Here is a 16,277-nt window from a genome sequence, read left to right on the forward strand (position 1 = left end):
GGTTGTCAATGTATTTAATCAGAAATTATGGCTGGGTGTGTAGATTGGGAGTCATCTGTGAAGAGTTAATAGGCATTTGTAAGAGAACAGAGCCCAGCTCAGACAGGAGGGTGGAGAGAGTGATGGCTGAGGACTCAGTCTTCTCTTTCCCTCCTCCTCAGTTGTCCATGTAAGTGTGCCTCTATTTCTGACTGCGCTGTTCAGTTGATCTGTATACCTGACCTCTTGCCAGTATCGCATACTGTCTTACTGTTATAGCTTTAACTCTTGTCTTTTTCCCCCCTTCCTTTAAATTCAGATAGAATTTCCTCTTTTTGTTGAAGTTCAAAATCTGTTTTTTGTAGTGCCTTCTGGAAAGGGTAGGTCTGATTTCCTGTCCTCCGAACCACTTTGCTTTGGAATAACTCAAAGTGGGAACGTTACCCCTGCAAGGGAAAGGCCATGGGCTTCTCCCCTGGACCCAGTTGGATATTTATATCAATCTAGAGAATCCAGCATCACTGTATGTCCTAGGCTTGGAGTCCTTAAGTCATAAACATCACGTTTGTGTGGTATCAACAATCCAGGCCAGTGTCAACCATACCTAACCCCACTCATTTGCTTTGTGCATTCTCCTACAACATGAGCAGAAACTGTCGCTTACTTTTCTCTCCTGTTGTTATCTTTTAAATCTAAACTCTTCATCTCTTGTAAACAACTATTCAGACAAGAATACATACAACCCCCCACAGAACAATTTCAGGCACATTGCATCTGTATTCACACAGCAAAAATGTATCTCCCTGTTGTTCCCCCCCCATCCCTGCAAAGCCTGCTCCCAAACAACAGCGCTGAAAATAAACCCACAGAGCCTGCAAAACAACGTCTGATTCATCCTGACACAATTTTATAACCAAAAACTCTTCCACTTCTATCCGTCAAGGTTGGAAAAATAACAGTGTTTTAGGGCATGTGGGTGAGCAGGGAATTTGATTCAATAAATCAATGAATGAGTTTAAGAAACATTGGTTGAGCTCCTATGCGCCTGGCACTGTTCTAGGCACTGGGGATTTGGTTTTGTGGAAAAGAGGACAAAGTCTTGCCATTCTTGGGCATATAATCTAATAAGCAGGACAGTAGTGAATAAATATAAGGTAATGTAAGGTGGTGATAGGATTATGAAACAATAATGTAGGATACAGAGAAAGCACGTCAAGAAAGTTCTTTTGGATATGAGATTTGAAGCATATTTTTAGATAAAATTCTATACTCAGTAGATTTTAAAGGCACTAATAAAACTAGCTGTTGGGGTTAATGTTATATTCTATTAAAATGTTTCCTGAAAAAAAGTTTGCTGAATTGAAGCTTTCGTGTGCTGAAGAGTCAGAAAGGAGGCACATGAGCTTCTGGAGATCGGGGTGCCCTTGTGTGTGGGCACACAAGGTTTTCCCTCTTCTCACCCGCCCTCCTGGTGAGCCAGGCTTGTGTCTTTGCATTTAGATTTCACCCTCACAAATGAATTGAGGGTTCAATTTTTGTTTTTCTTTAAGGTTTCTGTATGGTTTGAATTCGAGGAGGCTTAGTTTATCAGATGATTTAGTGCTTATGGTAATTCGACTATTGATTTTCATAAAGAGACTTAGTATTCTGTCTACCACTCTCCTCAGATCTTCTGTGTATGCTTGAACTGTGCATTCTCATTCTTGAACCCATCATGGCTCCCACTTGCCCACCATGTCAGGGTCCAGTAAATGCCCAGATTTTTATGGAGTTCTGCCGTCTGATCACTTGTTGCTTATCCACCTGCCTTTTTCTTTCTCTACCACGCAAGCTTTGTCAACTAGTTAGGTCAGCTTCACTTTTGCCTCCCTAGACGGCCATTCTTGCAGCCGTGCTCCATCTTGCCTCATCTAGGAAGCCCTCCATCACTAGGAGGGGAAGCCAGATGCCTGGTTACTAGTCGCAGTTCAGCCAACGCTGACTGTGTGAGCTGTGGTCAGTTCCCTTATCTTCTCTGTTCTTCAATTTCTTTACCTGTAAAATGGGAGATGACACTAGTACCTACTGCATAGCTGTGAGCTGTGGTCAGTTCCCTTATCTTCTCTGTTCTTCAATTTCTTTACCTGTAAAATGGGAGATGACACTAGTACCTACTGCATAGGGACCATTATGAAAATTAAATGAGTGGTTACAGGTAAAGGGCTTAGATGCCTGACACTGCAAATATTCATTATGCTTTAACTATTTTATTATTAATTACTATTGATACTTTATGATTCTGTGCACAATCTATGTGATGGCTTTTTTCCTTCTATTTCTTATTTCATTTTATCACTTTTATTGATTTTTAAACTCCTAACTCTTAGTATACCCAGGGCTAGATTGAATTATAAATACATGGTGAATGATGATTAGGTAACAGCATGAACACTCTGGAGGGTGCTAATAATACTTAGGGTTGGTTCTTGGCTACTTGGCTGAAATATGTGGGAGGAGGGGATGGACCCAAGACGCTAAGAGAAAGTGTCACTGAGTGGCTGCTTTTTTCTTGACTTTTTTCTCTTAGATATGGATTAATTTATGGATTTTCTCACAGTAATCTGCTTTTAATTGTAGTAAGAACACTTAAGGTGAGATCTACCCTCTTGACAAATTTTTAAGCACACAATAGAGTTAACTGTAGGCATAACGTTCTAGAGTAGATCTCTAGAACTTACTCATCTTGCATAACTGAAACTAATGTCTGTTGAACAGCAGCTCTCCTTTTCCTCTCCCTGCCTCCCCACCCCCACTCTGGCAACTGCCGTTGTGCTGTCTGTTCCTATGAGTTTAACTATTTTAGGTACCTCATTTAAATGGAATCATGCTGTATTTGTCCTTCTGTGAGTGGCTTATTTTACTTAGTATAACGTCCTCCAGGTTCATCCATGTTATTGCATATGGCAAGATTTTGACTTCTGGGTATATATTCAAAAGAATTGAAATCAGGATCTCCAAAGACCTATACGTGCTCCCTTGTTCAGTGCAGCATTATCACAACAGCCAAGATGTGGAAACAACCTAAATGTCTACTGACAGATGAATGGATAAGGAAATTGTGGTATATACATACAATAGAATATTATTCGGTCTCATAGTAATTTTAATTTCATATGTTTACCTTAGTTTAAAACCTTAGTGTCTAATTCCCAGTAATTTCTTAATTAATAAGATGCAAGTAAAAATGACTTTGTGGTTAAAAGTGTGGCTGAGTCTTAAGGAAAGGATAGAAAGGATGCGTTTCTTAAATGAACTAAGTAATATGACTTTATCCTTGGAAGAATAAGGTAGAAAGGAAAATAAAGCTCTGTTCATATAAGGAGAAAGAGCAGCATATATGGAGGAAGGAGAGGTGTGGCAGAGGCACTAGAGTGGTTCGCTTTCCCGAGGGAGAATGGTATGACCCAGGCGACATTCCTACAGACTCAATGCACGCAACATAAAATAACGGGAGAGAACGGACCTCCAAATACCCTTATCCTTATATATGAAGAGAGAAGGTTTTTTTTTTCGCTTCTGTTTTGTTCTTTGATATTTAGAGTAAATGAAAAACTATATACCAATTAAATGTAAATCTTAATAAATAGAAGCCTATAGATGTAGGGATAACTAATGACGGATGTCTCCACAATGCTTGGATATTTTGATTACTATAACAATTGTAAATATTTGGATTTATTTTATATGAACAGATAATATTCTACAGTGTTCTTAGAATGAAAAAGGTGAAAGCAAAATGTTTGTTTCTGCATCATAAATCTAAAGTACATAAAATTATCGAACAGCCCACTAACAATTTATTCTTCTTTTAACCTAGTCTAGTCTATTATTAGAAATGATTGTTTTTACTATTTCCTTAGGCTTGTTTACAAGTAGATAATTTGTTCTGTTAATTTTAGTAGCAGTGTATCAAAGTATAGAAGTAGGAAGAACATTATCTCACCAAGAAATAAGTAATAACTCATCTTGTCTAAGGATCTCAAGTCGTACTGAAATTAGTTCATTCATAAAATGATGAGAATTATGGAACCAGGAAGAACTTACCTTAGATAAGCTTCTAAACATTCATTTACCTCCCAAACACTTTGTTCAGGATTCTCTTCCTCCTCCCCCAGTCCTAAGAAGATAATTTGACAGTCATGTTTGAGCCCTTTCTTTCGGTCTATTGAAACTTTACAAAGAAATTTGGGGTTACGTCATTTGAAAGCTTTTTTTTTTTTTTTTTTTGCTGAGGAAGATTCATGCTGAGCTAACATCTGTGCCAGTCTTTCTTTATTTTGTATGTGGGATGCTGCCACAGCATAGCCACTGAGCAGTGGTGTAGGTCTGTGCCTGGGAACCAAACCTGGCCTGCCCAAGTGGAGCACACTGAACTTAACCACTAGGCCACGGAGCCAGCCCCCTGAAAGCTTTTTTATTACATCTTAGGATTGCTTTTCTGAAATGACTTTGATAACTTACTAATTCTTTGCTATCAATTACCTTGATTGTGATTTCAAAAGAATTTTTAATTTCATAAGATTTTTAAAAATTGACATTTTATGAGGAGATGAGTATTCAAAAAGTTGTCAGTGTTCAACTCTGCAACACATTATCCCACAATTACCATCAAGGCAATATGTGAGAACATCTGTTTATCTTCGTTTAGAATGCTTCGTCATGTCCTACAGTTGTGAGTATTCATTGTTTTTTTCGAACTTACCAGAAAGGCTTTCTAGAGAGACTAGTAAAGCTCCATGTTGCCTTTCATATCAGTTTTAAAATTGCAGTAGGAATTGTTAATTTGAGAAACGTACTTTTAAGGGACATTCTTTTTAAAGAGGTAAAAATCAGAATATCAGAGCTGGAAGGTGCTAAAGAGATAATCTCATCCGATACAGTCCTTTCACAGAAGAGGTCAGGGGCCTATTGCAAGGCCGCCCAGGGAACTAAGACAGGTGTCCTGGCTTCAGTTGCGGCTCCTGATTTGCCTGTAGTTATTTCCACTGTACCTCACTGCGAGCTCAAGCAGAGCAGCAAAGGAGTCAAACAAGTAATATTTCATTTTACCTAACTTTACCCTCATTTCCTTTTTCAGTGAGTGTCTATAGTATTGGTACTTTATCTACATTTTAATTTACTACTCTATTTCAGTTTTAGCAATCTGAATAAAATAAGGGCTAGACTTAAATTTCAAAGGCAGGCTGGAATGTGTTCACGTTATTTCACATTTTAGAATATAAAGAAGGAAGTTTACCAGTGGCAATTTAATTTGTACATCCACTGTACATTTTTATTTATCCATGTTTTGTACCAATTTTCAACAAGTTGGTTTGTGCTAGTGTTTGTTAGTGGTGATTTACAACTCTATTTACACACAACTATTTTTATGGAAACTGCTTTGCTATTATAATTTTGTGTGTAGGATTTTCTAATGAGGTGGCCTTAGATTTATGCTCATTTAACCTTTCACCATGTTCAGATGAATTTTTCCAGTGTTACTTAATTCAGACTTTCTTTTTAACTGGGGACACAAAGTAGAGATTAGGTAATACAAATATGTATCTTGGCTGGTTTCTCACCGGTTACCCTTCTTTGGAGATGTAAAACGGGAATGCAGGTATTATGAGGAAATTATAAGATGAATGCAACAAAAGTAACTTGCTTTATCCTTCTGAATAGCATTCCTTAAATGCTAGAAGTGGTTGACTTTTCAGAAGTCTTGTAGAAGAAATCAGTCCCGTGCTTCCTGAAACATTGTTCTCTGGCTTCAAGATGCGTGTTTTTTATGTTCAGGTGTTCTTTTCTGGATCCCATGGAATGTTGGTGCTTATGAGTGTTAAGTAATGAACTCACTGCCCTTCCTGTTCTTTAGAGCCTGGGACCAAGACATCCTGAGAGCCAGCTCAGTGTATAGTGACAGCAGCAAATGGGGGGCATTTTTATGATGCTCTCTTAAGCACAGCTAAGCACAGTGAAGCGTGTTGAGGCTTTTTAGTAAACACTTGAAAATCATTGGCAGTAGTTCCAGGCTTTTCACTGAACTTGAGTTTTCTTTATGCTTTTTATTATTTGTTTTAAATTTTAGTTGGGTAAGGCTAGAGGAATTATGTTTCACTTTAACTTCCTTTTTCAGAGAAGTAGCTAAACTAGTTGAAGCTGTAGTTTCTCTTAAGATGTAGTTTTAATTTTGGTATATTTCTAGGGCAGTAGCTGTCAATCATTGGCATTCATTGCCATCACGGGGTGGCATTCATTAGGACATTACTGGACCCCTAACCCCCGAGTTGCTGGCTCAGTAGATAGGGAGTAGGGGCTGAGAATTTTCATTTCTAATGAGTTCTAAGGTACTGTGGATGCTACTGGTCTAGAGACCATGGTTTGAGAATCTCTGTTATAGGGAATAAAGCAATGGAAACTACTCTAAAGGGAAGGTATGTGAAATTGTTATCCTGAGAATATTTTTACTTCACTTTATATAGATATTTAACAAAGCCCGCAGTATATGAATAATTTTTGTGAAAATAAAATGAGATTAGTTCTCAAAGTTCCTTTGGAGGTGGTGAGACAATTACACAAAGTGTATTAACAGCAGTAACGGGTACAAGTGGATGAATGATGGGATAGCTCCATATTTGCATGAGCTGTTGGGTCTCTAAAGTGGTCGTATTTCAGGTACATGGCACTGTCCTATGGGAGTTTCCCGGAAACTGACATTTAAGAGTTAAATGTGCGACAGATTCTGGGAATTTAGTGTGAAGGAACGGCATATTTGGCCCTGGAGTGATAGTAAACAAGTCCTGTGTGTTAGACTTGCTTGACTGAAGTCAGAATAGGATGGGATGCAACAGGATATGGCTAAAAGATGGAAATGAGGGATGTAACTTGAGTTAAGTTCAAGATTAAAGCCTGGGGAGCCCTATAATTTAATGGGGGTGTGAGGGAGTAACCGATGACATGGTCAAAATGGCCCCTTTAAAAAATGATTCTGAATGCTTGGTGGGACAGATTTTTAGAGAGAAGAGGCTGAAGATTAATCTGTTCTTTCTAGTAATATTTTAGTTCCTGTGTTTTAAGTACTGAGCCATTGATGGAGTTCACAGTTCATTGGGAGAGACTGCCAAGATACCCACGATACATCATAATATAATGGAGTGCTTTAAAAGCAGTCTGCATTGGGTACCCATGGGCTCATGTGGGAGAGGCTTCTAGGAGAAGATAGGAAAGCTTCAGAGGCTGGTGACATTTGAGCTTGATCTGAAAGGATGAGTAGTTCAAAAGAGGGAGAACAGTCAAGAGCTTTCTAGGAAGAGAACCTCCTATTGTCTCTTATGTGGAGGTAGGAGAGATCAGGGTGTTGAGAGAGTTCCAGGGCTGTTTTATGGACAGGGTATCGGGTTTATGGTGGTGCACATCAAGAAATGAGGTGAGTGGCCGGCCTGGTGGTGCAGCAGTTAAGTGTGCATGTTCCGCTTTGGGTGGCCCCGGGTTCGCTGGCCCAGATCCCGGGTGCAGACATGGCACAGCTTGGCAAACCATGCTGTGGTAGGCGTCCCACATATAAAGTAGAGGAAGATGGGCACAGATGTTAGCTCCGGGCCAGGCTTCCTCAGTGAAAGAGGAGGATTGGCAAAGATGTTTGCTCAGGGCTAATCTTCCTCAAAAAAAGAAATGAGGTGACTAAGAGTGGACAGATCATGAATACAAATGCCGCATTTTGGACTCAAGGGAAATAAGAAATTTTAAGGGAGGAGAGACATGGAGAAGATTCCATTTTAGGAAGGTTCTCTCTGTGGAAGAGGAGGAGGAGTGGGGAAAGACTGAAGAGTGGAAATACATCTGAGAAGAGATGAATTCAAGAGATACTTCGGAGCTAGAATTGATAGGATTTGGTTGGTGCAGAAGTGAGAATTTGAAGGAGAGGAAGTCGTTTGGCTTACGCCTTGGCTTTCTGGCTCTGAAACCTGGGGCTCTCCACCAGGGCAGAGCGTGTGGAAGGATGAATAGACGTGGGGATTAGATGATATGTGGCATTAAAGAACTCATTAAATTTTAAAATCTGAGCTGGGATAATAATACTGGGAATGTAAAGGACTCATCTGAGAACAGTTGCCTGGGAAATATTAGTTGAATTTGGTTTGGACTAAACATGGTGAATTGGAAAGAGAGGGGAAAAAACCCATTAGATTCATTAGTCTTGGAAGTTTCAAAAAGGTATTCACAAATGAAAGGGGAAAATTGAAATTGATTGCAATAAATGTCAACTAGTCTGAAGGACATCCGGATTGAATGCATGTTGAACTTGAAAGTTAATTGAGAGGCGAGGTTATGTTAGTCTGAATTTGAAAGCCAATTGTGTTATTCCTTTGAAGCATGTCCCTTCTTTCTCAGTGGTTTATAATAAGGTGATTGGTGATACTTTGATACTATTCTGAAATTTCAAGTGTTGTAGGGAAGACTAAGTAAGAACTGGCAAATCTATCAAAGGTGGTATATGTAAATGGAAAATTTTAAATCATGCATGGTGTTGACTTTCTAATGAAACATGCAGTTTTGTACGAATTGCAAGAAAGGTAAATCGTAATTGTTTTTAATATTTTATCTTTCTTGGACAATTAGTTCCTCAGACTTCATTTATTTCTACTCAGGAGAGTTTTTGGTTTTACAAGTCTTGGGGGGTTTGGAAAATGTATTCACAAAGGAGAAAGAAAAACACATTCCTTTTTCTAATGTCATCTGTACTTCTTACATGTTTGTAATTCTGTTATGGGAAAGATGTTGTCTGTGGATTTTAACCTACTGGATTCTTTTTAACCTGCTGAATTTTTTTTTTAAAGATTTTATTTTTTTTCATTTTTCTCCCCAAAGCCCCCCGGTACATAGTTGTGTATTCTTCGTTGTGGGTTCTTCTAGTTGTGGCATGTGGGACGCTGCCTCAGCGTGGTCTGACGAGCAGTGCCATGTCCGCGCCCAGGATTCGAACTAACGAAACGCTGGGCCGCCTGCAGCGGAGCGCGTGAACTTAACCACTCGGCCACGGGGCCAGCCCCCTGAATTTTGTTTTTTTTTTTTAACTTGTTTTTTTTTAACTATTGGAATTAAATAGTTTCGTATGAGAATTTAGTGACAAACTTCAGCTGTGAAGTGAGTTTCACTGACACAAATGCACGTGGCACTATTGGCAGTGGTTGGCTGTGGATGAAGGTTTAAATGGAGGATAAGGAGTAAGTGACTTTTTTAAAAAAGGCAAATGATACCTATTTTGCTATGAGTAGGCTTTTAGGTGAGATAGCTTTGGGTTTGAATTATAACATATATAAGAAAGGTAACTTCTGGAAAATTGCTTAATCTCATTAAGCTTTGGTCTCACATCTGTAAAATGCGGATATCGCTAAATATAGAGCTATATCGGAGGGAAAGTTAATCTGCATATGAAATTGGTAGAGCTATGCTGATGTAGTACTTGTATTCATTTTCTGTTGCCACTGTAAAAAATTACCACAATTAAGTGACTTAAAACAACATGAATTTATTCTCTTACAGTCTTGGAAGTTACATGTCCAAAATGAGTCCTAAAATGAGGGCTAAAATCAAGATGCCAGCAGGGCTGGCTCCTTCTTGGGGCTCCAGAGGGAGAATCAGTTCTTTCCCTCTTTCACTTCTAGAGACGGCTGGCATGCCTTGGCTCCTGGCTACATCACTCCAGTCTCTGCCTCTGTGATCACATCCCCCTTCTCCTCTATAATAGTCAAGTCTCCCTCTTTTTCTCCCTTATAAGGACACTTGAGATTACATTTAGGGCGCACCTTGATAATCCAAGATTTCTCCTCATCTCAAGATCCTTAACTTAATCACATTTGCAAAGTCACTTTTGCCACGTAAGGTAACATTCAAAAATTCCAAGGATTAAGGTGTCAACATCTTGGGTGAGAGGGATGTTCATTATTCAGCCTAGCACAGTGCTCGAATTATCAACATTGTGGGCAAGGAATAAAGAATTAGAAATTGAATGTTTTGTTTAAGGATCTATGGTACTGCAATATGAATTATCGATATGCAATATATTTTATAAACAGATGTATTTTAAAGAATGTACTGAACCATCTAGAGTACATAAGAAATGGGACCTAAAATGTATAAATATTAGATAATAGCTTAAATAAGATTTAATTGGAGGAGCGTCTAAGTTGGTCAGACTTTATAGGGATATATTGCAATATGGCTGTAATGGAAAAAATGAAAATCTGATGCATCATTTCTTACCATTTTAAATCTGAAAGACGAGAGCTTAAATCCATTTTTCCAAGGTAATGAGAATGCTGAGCTCCAAACTAAACTAAGTTGTAGTTCTTTCAGCTTCTAGTGTATGTTTCTGAGTGCTGATTGTGCTAGGTCTTGCCCTTCGATCTGACGGTATGTTTTTCATTAACTTCTCGGGTGTGTAGTCATTGCTTGGCTGTTGGCTTTGCTCACACATTTGATATCTTTTTCTAGGTTGCAGTCATTAAATGACCTTTTCAGTTAATTTTAGGCCCATGGGAAGCTTAAGTATGCTTTATTTGATTAAGATGAGTTAGTTAAATTCTTAGATCCTCTAAAATAGTGGTTTTCGAACATGGGCAATTTTGCCCCCCTAGGGGACATTGGGCAGTGTCTGGAGACGTTTCTGGTTGTCATGACTAGGGTGAGGAGAGTGCAACTGGTATGTAATGGATAGACCAGGAATGCTGCTTATCACCCTACAATGCACAAGATAACCTCCCACAAGAAAGAATGATAAGATTCAAACTGTTAATATTGCCAAGGTTGAGAGACTCTGCTCTAAATTTATATTGCCTCTATGAACCTTTGGATAAATAAAATTGTGAAAAATTTAGTTTTTTCTGTCTCGGAATTGTTCCAGTAAACATTAGGTAAAGATAGGCTTATCTAGAACAGGCAAAATTTAGGACTAAACTGATTTATGATAAACTTGGGCTACAGATTTTTGGATGATGGGGCTACTGATTTTTCCCATGTGGAAATTAAAATTTTGAAACAAGTCTCACTTATAGGCAAGGGAGAATAATTTACTTCTAAGCATTATGGAGACTTCTGAATGTGTAGCATGAATAAATAGTTTGATATGTATTACTTTGATGGTATGAGGTTTGTACCATACACACACATAGCACATTTAATAATAATTATAGCTAAGGAATTGGTGTAATGATATAATAACCTATAAATAACAATTTACATCATTTTGTGCTTTGCAGGGAACTTTCATGTGTATCAGAAAGGAAATGAGTATTTACGTACTAGGCACTTTAAATATATTTTGTTTTATTTTCACAAACCTAAAGGTAGATATAGCTTTTTGTTGTTGTTTTTTAAGATAAGAAAATGTACCTTTGGGAAACTAATCAAAAGATTTTCCTGTTTAATCTTTTTTGTGCTTATCTTGTAATCTTATTTATTTATGGTTGATGGGTACTTATCTTACAGAAGCCATACTCGTAAAGGCTTAGTAGTGCTAAAGTACAGGAAATCTATACTCTGCAGTTGTTCTCTCATTAAGAATTATGGTGATGTACTTCATTTATTTAGAACGAAGTCTTTTAAAAAGTACTTTGGCAACTTTCCATCTGTGGAATCCTGTAACAGGTTGTATGTGCAAGATAGTGGAACGTAATTTTGCCAGAAAAGGTGGTAATGGGGAGCTTCTGCTATTGTCTTTGGGAGACAGAATTAGGCAGGAAATTTTTGTTGCCATAGATACGTTTTCGGCCAACACTTTGAGAGACTACTGAGACATTTATATTTCAGGATATTATAAAGACAGTTATTTTTCAGGATTAAGAAAAAAGTAAATTATTTCAAAAATAAGATAGAAAGTGTGACTACTAATGCTAAAATGGAGCTTTAGTCTGTGGCTCTTAGTCCATGGGAAGTATGGATCACATCAAGTCTTAATAGTTTTGTGACCTTGGGAAAATTTCTTAAGCTTTTGGAGTTTCAATTTCCTAATCTGTAAATCATTAGATTGTTGTGTGGGTTAAAGGAGATAATCATGTATAAAAGTCAACATAATGATTAGTATAAAGTGCTCAATAAAGGCAATTATTATTTATATATGTTATATAATAAAGCATACAGTATACTTAAACAGAACACAATTGGAAAATACTTCATTAATACCAGTGTCTTTTAAGATTTTAGTAACAGTTGTGCCAAAAAATATGAAAGTGAATTTTTCAAAGTGTAAGTAAAATGGATCTCTTGTTATAGGACTTCTCAGAACTTTAATTTGCTATTATGAATATTTAAGAGGAAAATATTCAAGTTGCAAAAATTTTTTACCTTAAGTCCTGTTAAAATTTTACCAGTTTCTTATGTTTCGTGGTAGACAGTATGAGAAACTCTGACTTTTTTGTGTTTGTTTATTTTTTAATTTTTCTTTTTTTGAGGAAGATTAGCCCTGAGCTAACATCTGCCAATCCTCCTCTTTTTGCTGAGGAAGATTAGCCCTGAGCTAACATCTGCCAATCCTCCTCTTTTTGCTGAGGAAGACTGGCCCTGAGTTAACATCCATGCCCATCTTCCTCCACTTTATATGTGGGATGCCTACCACAGCATGGCTTGCCACGCAGTGCCATGTTGGCACCTGAGATCTGAACCAGCGAACCCTGGGCTGCTGAAGTGGAATGTGTGAACTTAACCGCTGCGCCACCGGGCTGGCCCATGAAACCCTGACTTTGAAAGTACCTCACTAGGCACATTATTATTGTTCCAGTATTATGATGCTAAAGACTAAAAGATTTATGCTTATAGTTGAATTTCATATTGACTTTGCTGAGCATGGGCTTGAAAGTCTGGAAGGACACCTGAGATGTCTAGTTCAGTATTCTCCTAACCTGTGTCTTTAGGAACATCTGTGAATTTGACAAGATTTTTGTTGATGTTAATACTTGATTCCTTTTTCCTCCTGTGAAGAGAATTAATTAGTAATTTAGTAACTGTGTGCATGTGTGTAAGATATTATAAGGATTAAGAAGATAATCCAGTAGTGACTCCCCGGCCCTCATCTTCCCCTCTCTACAGCGTTTTTGACCCTGTTTGCTCTCTCCATCTTGCTTTCCTTCCCCGTCGTGCCCCTCCATCACACTAGATGGTCCTTCTCCATCTGCTTTGCTGGTTTCTCCTCTACTTCTTAACACTTACCTGTTGGGTTTTCCAGGCCTTGATCTGTAGACCTCTTCTCCATCTACACTTATTTTCTAGGTGACCTCATTTTAGTGCTAAGACTTTACATTTCATCTCTATGCTGATAACTCCCCAGAATATCTCTCCAACCTAGATTTCTACCTTGAACTGCTTAGTTGTATGTCTAATTACCAATTACTTGCTTAACATTTCTACCTTGTCTAAGTGTCTCAAACTTAACATGTCTAAAGCCCAAACCCCCTATTTCCTTTGCTGCTGCTACCCAGCATTGTTCCCTACAGAAGTAAAATTATGAGTAAGTCTGTAACTGACATCTCCTCTGGCCTCTCCCCAACACATCTGATATAACTGAATGTCATAAATCCACTGAGTACACAGAACATACATAATGGATACTACATTTTGCATTCAGGAAGTGTCTGTTTCTGGGCTGCAATCCGACAAGGAATATACATGTGTGAGTCTCAACTGAGAAATCAGATTTATATAATAGCAAACATATTCCATAAACTAGAAAAGAGTTACAAAAAGAGTCTGTGGTTAAGTTAGAAATAAAACCCACCTTTGAGCTCCTGAAAAAGCCCTCTTCAGTTTCATTAAAGTGGAACTGTGTGCCAGTGTCTTTGAATGCATGTGTTTTTTTCCCTTTCTCTTTAAGTGAAACTTGGCTATTCTTAGTAGTGTGTGGGAGGGGTGTGAAATTTAATAACAAATTATTTTTAAAAAGAGGGTACGTACCCATTCGTCATGTTTGGAATAAGCATTACGTTGCTAGGGCAAAAGCTGTTGAATTTCCAAGAGTTTTTCCTCACATAGGTAAGTACAGAAATCGTCAAGTTTATCTATTTGTGCTCACTAATTATCCCCAGATATAGTATTGTTTTTTCAAGTGTCATGTTTATAGTTTCCACAATCAGGTAGAGCTGCGTTTTGTAGCAATGGCAGATAAAAAGCTATGAGTCACATGTGTCTAACATTCCTGGAGGATTGTCAAATGGAGTACAGTTTCATTTTTAGAGATGAGGGTGGGAGGGAAAGAAGAATTTCAATTTTTCTTTTTTCTAAAATGTGGCTTACTTTTTGAGAGAAGGAAGGAATAAGTGCGGTCTTCCAAGAATTCATCTATAGCTTTTATTCACACATCTCTCCCTCCATCTATTTGACATAGTCATTAGAGAAAAATGGTGGTATGTGCTCTATTTTAAATAATGCAATGGATGAGCTCCCATTAATAGAAAAATAAAACTTCTGTTTAAATAGAAAAATGAGCTATTATCTGATATATTCCTAAATTCCTTCTTGATTCCTGTATTTGGAATAAAAACAGGCCCTTTCCTTAGACAGTAGTGTTAGAAATTATTTTCCCACTATGTTTCTTCAAATTTCACCTAGTGTCATTGGGGTTGCTCAGGATTCCTCCTTTCCTCTCGTTTGGAGGAAAACTGTCTTGTTTCATATATAAAAATGATGCCACTGCTCTGCCATGAGCAGGACGTCTGCTTTGGATTGTCTCTACTGTCTCCCACTGCCACACATACCTCCCCCTTACCCCATACATATCTGACAGATTTAAACCAGATGCTGTCTACACATTTTCTTCTTGTGACTGCTTATGAAATCATGATTCAGGATCTCATTTCTTGATTTTTTTTTTTTTTGAGTTGTGAACAGGTGGCCAGACTTCATAAGCAACAACTGGAGAGCAGAGATTACTTAGTGGCTTGGAGAGGGACCAAGTATCTTGTGGGCCCAGCTCCTCTAACATCAAACCCCCCTCGCAAGAGGCAACATCCAGGTCAGCTGGTGCCACCCAGGGCAGGGCTAGAACTATCTCTGGAAGGGTTGGGTCCCTGGGAAGAATCCACGCCTTGCTCTGGGAAGTAACATCAGGAAGTGGAGGCCTGGGGACATAATCACCCAGTGAGTTGCAAGTGTTCTGAGGAATAGAGGTGGAAGCTTATTCCAGGTCAAGACAAGGGGGCTATAGGGCTTGGAGGATTAGGGAAGATGGAAGGATGTGTGTGTTCGGCAGAGAGGAGACTGGATGAAGTAGGAAGCTATACTTGAGTCTCTTATAGAATTCCAGATTCTGTCAGCCAGAGAAGCTTGCATGGTGGCAGATGGGGCCAAACTTCTCATCTTTCCTATTAGGATATGGGGAAATCTTCCCCCATGGTACCTGGGGCAAAAATAGTCCCACCCTATCAAAAATCCCAGCATGAGTTTTTTTTTTTTTTTTTGAGGAAGATTAGCCCTGAGCTAACTGCTGCCAATCCTCCTCTTTTTGCCTTTTTGCTGAGGAAGACTGGCCCCGAGCCAACATCCATACCCATCTTCCTCCACTTTATATGCGGTACGCTTACCACAGCATGGCTTGCCAAGCGGTGCCATGTCCACACCGGGGATTCGAACTAGTGAACCTTGGGCCCCCAAAGCGGAACGTGCGCATTTAACCACTGTGTCACTAGGTCAGCCTCCGAATATGAATTTTTAATCACAAGTGCTTCTTTATTTAATATTTCAGTCAGAAAACTGTATTTGATCTTAACAGGGATTGGACTGGGCAGGATGGGGACTGGGATTTGGGGAGGAAAGAAGATTTGGGAGCATGGATAATTCAATTTTTAGGGGATTATGATATTAGGATAGAGCATGGGGAATTTGGGCCTTCCAGTATTGCAAATGAGAAAATTGCTACCTTGAGGAAAAGGAGGACCAAGAAATGGGAGAGAAGCATAAAAAGAGAAGTGGGATTCTGTTCCAAATTCCATGAAGCTTTATTCTTATTTGGATGAAAATTTTCTCCATCTTTCTTTGTCCTTGATTTACTGAGCTTGCTTTGTGAGTGGCGGTAGGTAACTTAAATATCAACATTTGAATGCTTGGCTGCTCTTAGCCAGGCCTGCGATTGGATGCAGGGATACAAGCATGGGTCAGGTATAGCTGCATCTCTCTGCGGTGCACCAGAAGAGAGCCTAGGAGAGGCTGTGATAGGTGCACGCATGTGGGCGCAGAGTTAGCTCTTGGATGAAAAAAGACGTTTGGCAATATTTTTAATGAAACCCTAGAACACA

General features: G+C 38.7%; 1 protein-coding gene across 44 annotated transcripts in view; it reads left to right on the forward strand.

The window, feature by feature from the left end:
* The window catches only part of LMO7 (LIM domain 7), a 196,362-nt gene that overhangs the window by 115,939 nt on the left and 64,146 nt on the right, over window positions 1-16,277 (forward strand). The window contains exon 1 of one of the 44 annotated variants that reach the window (XM_070519991.1): window positions 13,943-14,019. The exons of 41 other annotated variants lie outside the window; for them this stretch is intronic. The gene's annotated coding sequence lies outside the window, so the exon portion shown is untranslated. Of the gene's footprint in view, window positions 1-13,942; window positions 14,020-16,277 lie in introns of those variants that run through there. 2 more of the 44 variants (XM_070520009.1, XM_070520006.1) reach the window with 2 other exon arrangements.

The sequence above is a fragment of the Equus asinus genome, chromosome 11 (genome assembly GCF_041296235.1).
Source record: "Equus asinus isolate D_3611 breed Donkey chromosome 11, EquAss-T2T_v2, whole genome shotgun sequence".
In the NCBI taxonomy this organism is placed as follows: Eukaryota; Metazoa; Chordata; class Mammalia; order Perissodactyla; family Equidae; genus Equus; species Equus asinus.